Source organism: Otolemur garnettii, unplaced genomic scaffold (assembly GCF_000181295.1).
Source record: "Otolemur garnettii isolate 467f Iridium unplaced genomic scaffold, OtoGar3 scaffold00178, whole genome shotgun sequence".
NCBI lineage: Eukaryota > Metazoa > Chordata > Mammalia > Primates > Galagidae > Otolemur > Otolemur garnettii.
This window is the reverse complement of record NW_003852573.1, coordinates 3299476-3305338: the sequence shown is the minus strand read 5'-3', so window position 1 is coordinate 3305338 and position 5863 is coordinate 3299476. Positions and strand designations below refer to the sequence as shown.

At 46.2% G+C, this 5863-nt stretch overlaps 1 non-coding gene across 1 annotated transcript; it reads left to right on the top strand.

Moving 5' to 3' along the window:
- The first annotated feature begins 4578 nt into the window (after nt 1-4578).
- Nucleotides 4579-4640, top strand: LOC111728678. The gene has a single exon (XR_002775902.1). It is a non-coding gene; the product is annotated as a U7 small nuclear RNA (small nuclear RNA).
- The last annotated feature ends 1223 nt before the right edge of the window (nt 4641-5863 follow it).

Here is a 5863-nt window from a genome sequence, read left to right as displayed (position 1 = left end):
CCTTAGCCGCTTGAGCCACAGGCGCTGAGCCCTATATGTTGTTTTTAACTCACCCATCTTCAGCGTCATTTTCCCAGTCGGCTTTCAGACTAGGTCGGGATTCCCAAACAACCACCACTGGCAAGGCCTTGCTTGGCTGTGCAACCCCATCTCCTGGCCCAAGTGGTAGTAAATGTTTGTTGAATGAATAAAAGAATAAATCCCACAATTAACCTATGAAATGGAAACCCACAGAAGATACTGAATTTTAACATATAAAGAGAAGAAGAAAAAAGAAGTCCTTATCATAGAACTCACTATCCTTACAAATAATACAGGAAAACACGACCAAGGGGAGAAAGCGATAGTCGAACCCATCCTTCATAGTTATTAAAGAGGTGAGTAATTCAAGGCAGTAGTGTCCTGTGTGATTCTGACCCTGCACAGCAGCGCTGAGAATCACTAGGCGATTCCCATTGTGGGGGAGGGTAGAAAAATCAAGACTAGGGTGGCGCCTGTGGCTCAGTGAGTAGGGTGCTGGCCCCATATAACGAGGGTGGCGGGTTCGAACCTGGCCCGGACCAAACTGCAACAACAACAACATAGCCAGGCGTTGTGGCGGGCGGGAGGCCGAGGCAGGAGAATCGCCTAAGCTCAAGAGCTGGAGGTTGCTGTGAGCTGTGATGCTACAGCACTCTACTGAGGGCGACAAAGTGAGACTCTGTCTCTAGAAAAAAAGAAAAAAAAAAAAACAAGGAAAGAAAATCAAGACTAGGAGTGTCTCTCTTCTTGCCTCTAGGAAGAAGGAGAGCCCTGGGTTGAGGCCTAGGAATCTTCTGTCCAGTTTCTGGGGCAGAGCCCCTGAGGCCCTTCCCAGCCCCTTCTCCAAACCAGGGCGAGTGCGGGCGCTGGGCGAGGGGAGTCGCTGCTGCTTAGCTGCGTCTCCGGGGCCGCGGAGGGGACTCAGTGCCGTCTCCACTGGCAGGAGGTTGCTTTTACCTAGAAGCCAGGTCTTCCAACCCTCCTTTCCTCATAGTCCTTGTTCCCTTTTCAAATCCACGCTGTTTCCTTTTCCGAATCGGTCCAGGGAAGGGGAGAGAGCAGAGCTCTGCGCAGACACTGAAGTTCGCTTCTCCACCACGGGCGGCGCCGTCGGGCTTCCTTCCCCGCAGCCGCAGCGGCACCTGGAGGTGAAGGGCGGGTGGGTGGCTGTCTGGGAAAGCCAAGGTCCACAGTGTTCCTCTCCTCGGAGGAACCACAAAAGCCACCCTCGGGGTACAGACAAGAACAGCCAGGTCCTCTTTCCAGTCCGGCGGGAGAGAGTGTGGGGGCGAGCAGTGTCCCCTGTCCCCAGCTCGTTAGGAAGACCAATTCCCGGGTCCCACCTCGGACCTACTGTGTCCGACAAGCCTTCCCGGGGGCTCGGGGGCGCTGGGCAGGTGCCGGGGGCGGGGAGGCTCGCCCCTCTACGGTGTACACACGCGCGCGCGGGCTCCTTTTCTTTGCGAAAATGGTATCCTCCTCTCGGTAGACAATACAGCGGGAGAAAGGCTGAGGCCTGGGGCCACCTGTTGAAGGATGCTCTTTCTTTTCTTTTTTTTACTTCTCTCCACTCGTCTCCCCTCTCCTCCCCCTGTTTGGGACAGAGTTTTACACAAATAAAATTATGCACGGATGTGAACTAGAAGGGAACAAGGAAAGATTTATGCACGGGTCGTCGGTTTGTTGGTGGCTTCCTTTCTAGTTATTATTTTTTTTTATTTCCTTTGTTGTAAGTTGTTTAATACACATAGAAACCATTTTTCTTAACCACAAAAGCAACTCTGTTTTGTTTTTCTGGTGGCTAGGTCGCTTGACTGCCATCCTATCAGACCAGATCTCCTCTGAATTCATTTTGTTTCATTTTCTTTGCACGATGCCCAGCATTGAGCCTGCATGGAGACGGAGATGACTAAATGCTTTGGACAATAACGATTTAGTTGGCAGCTACTTACAAGTAATGTCAAGTTAAAGCCCTGAAGCACCATGTTCTCCCAAATCAGGCAACTACTTCTCCGGTGTGTGTTATCAACTGCAAGTTCTTTATTCATTCTGTTTCTTAAAATGAGAACAAGAATGGATCTGACTGCTTGAGGACCTACTGGGTGCCTTCTGCTTACATTTAATCCTCATCACAAACCTGCAAGGTAGGAAATATTGTCCTATTTAATACAGGAGAAAACAAAAATTCGGAGGATTTAAATTACTTTCCCAAGATCAAAGACAGGTTTCAAGCCCAAGATATTTGGCTCCCAAAAGCCACAATTTTACTTTATTTTATCTTATTATTTTATTTTTACTTATTTATCTACATGATAGGAAATATTTTTATTTTTACTTATTAATATTATTTTTTAATTTCCAAAGGGTATTTTTTTGTTTGTTTGTTTGAGACAGAGCCTTAAGCTGTCCCCCTGGGTAGAGTGCTGTGGCATCACAGCTCACAGCAACCTCTAACTCCTGGGCTCAAGTGATTCTCCTGCCTCTGCCTCCCAAGTAGCTGGTACTACAGGTGCCTGGCACAAGGTCTGGCTATTTTTTTTGATTGCAGCCGTCATTGTTGTTTGGCCGCCCCGGGGCTGGATTCAAACCTCCAGCTCAGGTGTATGTGGCTGGCACTTTAGCTGCTTGAGCCACAGGTGCCCAGCCCCAAAGGGTATGTTTTTATCCTAAACATCATATGGATACTTTCAAAAGGCTTATGGAGCAATTGAGGCAGTGAGATAATGTACATAAATAACATGGTTCAAGGAAACTGCCTTAAGAGTAATAGTACCAGGTGGCACCTTTGGCTAAGTGAGTAGGGTGCTGGCCCCATATACCGAGGGTGGTGGGTTCGAACTCAGCCTCAGCTAAACTGCAACAAAAAATAGCTGGGCGTTTGTTGTAGGTGCCTGTAGTCCCAGCTACTCAGGAGGCTGAGGCAAAAGGATCGCCTATGCCTAAGAGTTGGAGGTTGCTCTGAGCTGTGATGCCACAGCACTCTACTGAGGGCAACAAAGTGAGACTCTGCCCCCGCCCCAAAAAGAATAATAGTATCAAATGTTAAATAGGATTGCAAAGAATGAATCTATGCCTGTGTGTAATCTCTCCAGGGACATGTTTTTAAATTCTAAACTTCTGGGCAGTGCCTGTAGCTCAGTGGGTAGGGTGCCAACCACATACACTGAGGTTGGTGGATTTGAACCTAATCCCAGCCAGCTGAAACAACAATGACAACTACCTGCCCCCCCAAAAAAGCCAAGTGTTGTGGTGGGTGCCTGTAGTCCCAGCTACTTAGGAAGCTGAGGCAAGGGAATCACTTAAGCCCAAGAATTTGAGGTTGCTATGAGCAGTGGCGCCACGGCACTCTACCCAGGACAACAGCTTGAGCTTCTGTCTCAAGAAAAATAAAAATAAATTCTAAACTCCTGATTATGCAGTGGAAAACTCTATCCATAGATGAATCCTGGCAGGAAGGACCCAGAGCTCACCTGTCTTGCTTTTGGCTCAAAATATGTTTTGAAGAATTCAGCCTTTTCACTGAAAAAAAGAGAGTCACTGTCACTCTTACTTCAGCCTCACTTTTATGCAGTATGAAACTTCATGAAAATTCTCATGTATCACTTATCTTAGGGGGTTTGGGGCCAGTTCAGTCCCTGGAGGAATCGAATGTTTCCCTCATTTGAGGAACAGAGAGGTGCACTCAAGCAGCATGTATCAACCAAAGTCTAGAAATCAAGGTTCTACTGGTCTCTGCCACTTTGTTCTCTTTATTGTTGCCATTTCATGATGAGTTTCAAATAATAGAAATGAAGGGGGAAAAGCAAATGAGTACATATAACAAGGTAAGGCAGAGGCCTAGTCCGTCATTTGTCTAAATGGAAGGAAAGGCTCTTACCTCTTACCTTAATGACTCCTTTATTCCTGTCTCCACTCTTCCCTGCTCTTCTCCTTCCTCGAGGCTTTAGGGCCTTCAGGCCCCATCTCCTCCTCCTTCCGGTTCAAACGTGTTCACAGGACATCTGTCAGACTTTAGAGATGTTAGATGAGGAATTCCCTCTTGGTGGTATGTGCTTTGAAACCTTATCTCTCTTTAAAGACCCAAAGATACTTTATCTCCTATGAAACGTTAGAAAGCTGTTTTCCAGCCTTGGAATCCTGTCCAGGCCCCTGAAATCACTTCAGGGAAGGCTGTCACTTACTAGTCTGCCACTCTACTTGGACAGTGAGGAGTGTGGAAGGGAGAGCTGTCTTGGCCCAGGAAGTTGATATTGGACAGGTAGGTTGCAAGAGAAAGAGCTGACTTCAGAAATGTGTGTAATTTACCTATATATATATTTTTCCTGCTATGGAAAATATATATAAGAATGGTATTATTTTTCTACCTGGAAGTAATTTTTTCCACTGGAAATTTAAATGTAATTTTAGTGATTCTCAATGAGATCTGGTAAAGGTCTTAGATTTTTAAATTCTTATTTAATTTGGGGGAACTGATCACAGATAAAATGCTATGTATTATTTTACATTCCAAACAGTTTTTGCCTCAGACATTTAGCTGTTTATAAGACCAATGCTGAAAAATGTTAAAGTTCTTTTAGAATTTACCTAGCAGGCCTTCCGCTCTCTATCAGAAGGCCCCCACCCCCAGCTTGTTAAGACCAAAGATGCCACTGAGAGACCACCAGGGATACATGTAAAAGCAAAGCAGCATCTTTATTTTCAAGCATATGCTCGGGCCACACCTCTGGACAGCATGACCGTGCAGGGGCGACCCTGTTACAGGAGCAAAGGTGGTTTTTATACATTCTAGGGGTGACAGCGACTGGGTGATTGGTTCATTTTGGATCTGGTTGGGGAATGGTTATTAAGTCAGTCCTGTCAGGGATTGGTTGGGGCTGAGGCTCCTTTTTGCAGAAGGGCTGTGGGTCGGCATTTTCTAAGAAGGGTCTTGTGTCTGTTTCTGATAAGGGGGGCTCCACCCGGGTTGGCTGTCCCCTCCCTGGGTGGTTCTGCTTGTGGTTTTTCTCTGTATTGGGCCTGGGGTGCAGTGTAGGGCCTACTTCCAAAATGGAGTCTCTTCAAAAACTATATATTTAAATTTTTTTTTAGATTTTGGATTTTTTTCAGATTAATATAAGGGTATGTACGATTAGGTTACATTTTTTGTGTTTGTTAGATAAAAGTCCAAGCTGTAGTTGAGTTCTTCACCCAGGAGGTGCACCCTATACCCTTAGATCGTACCTGTTAGGTGAGTGTGATCAACCCCTCTCTTCCCTTCTTGAATTTAATCATGTCTTTATTATTATTACTATTTTAGACACAGAGTCTTACTTTGTTGCCCTTGGTAGAGTGCTGTGCCGTCACAGCTCACAGCAACCCCCAGCTCTTGGGCTTAGGCAATTCTCTTGCCTCGGCCTCCCGAGTAGCTGGGACTACAGGAACTGGCCACAACACCCAGCTGTTTGTTCTTGTTGTTATTGTTGTTTAGCAGGCCCTGGCTGGGTTTGAACCCACCAGCCCTGGTACATGTGGCTGGTGCCCTAACCACTGAGCTATGGGCGCCAAGCTAAAAATGAATTATTTTTGATGACTGCAAGCATTCTATGCAATGATTGGATAAAGATGAAGTGTTGAAGCACAGTTCAAAACTAAATGTTTATCCAAAAAAATCTAATGGTGGTATTATCCACTACAGCTACATGAAAGCTGTTCAATCGGCTGGGCATGGTGGCTTACACCTGTAATCCTAGCATGCTGGGAGGCCAAGCCAGGTGGGTTGTTTGAGCTCAGGAGTTCATGACCAGCCTGAGCAAGAGCAAAACCCAGTCTCTACTAAAAAATAGAAAAAATTATCCGGCTCAGC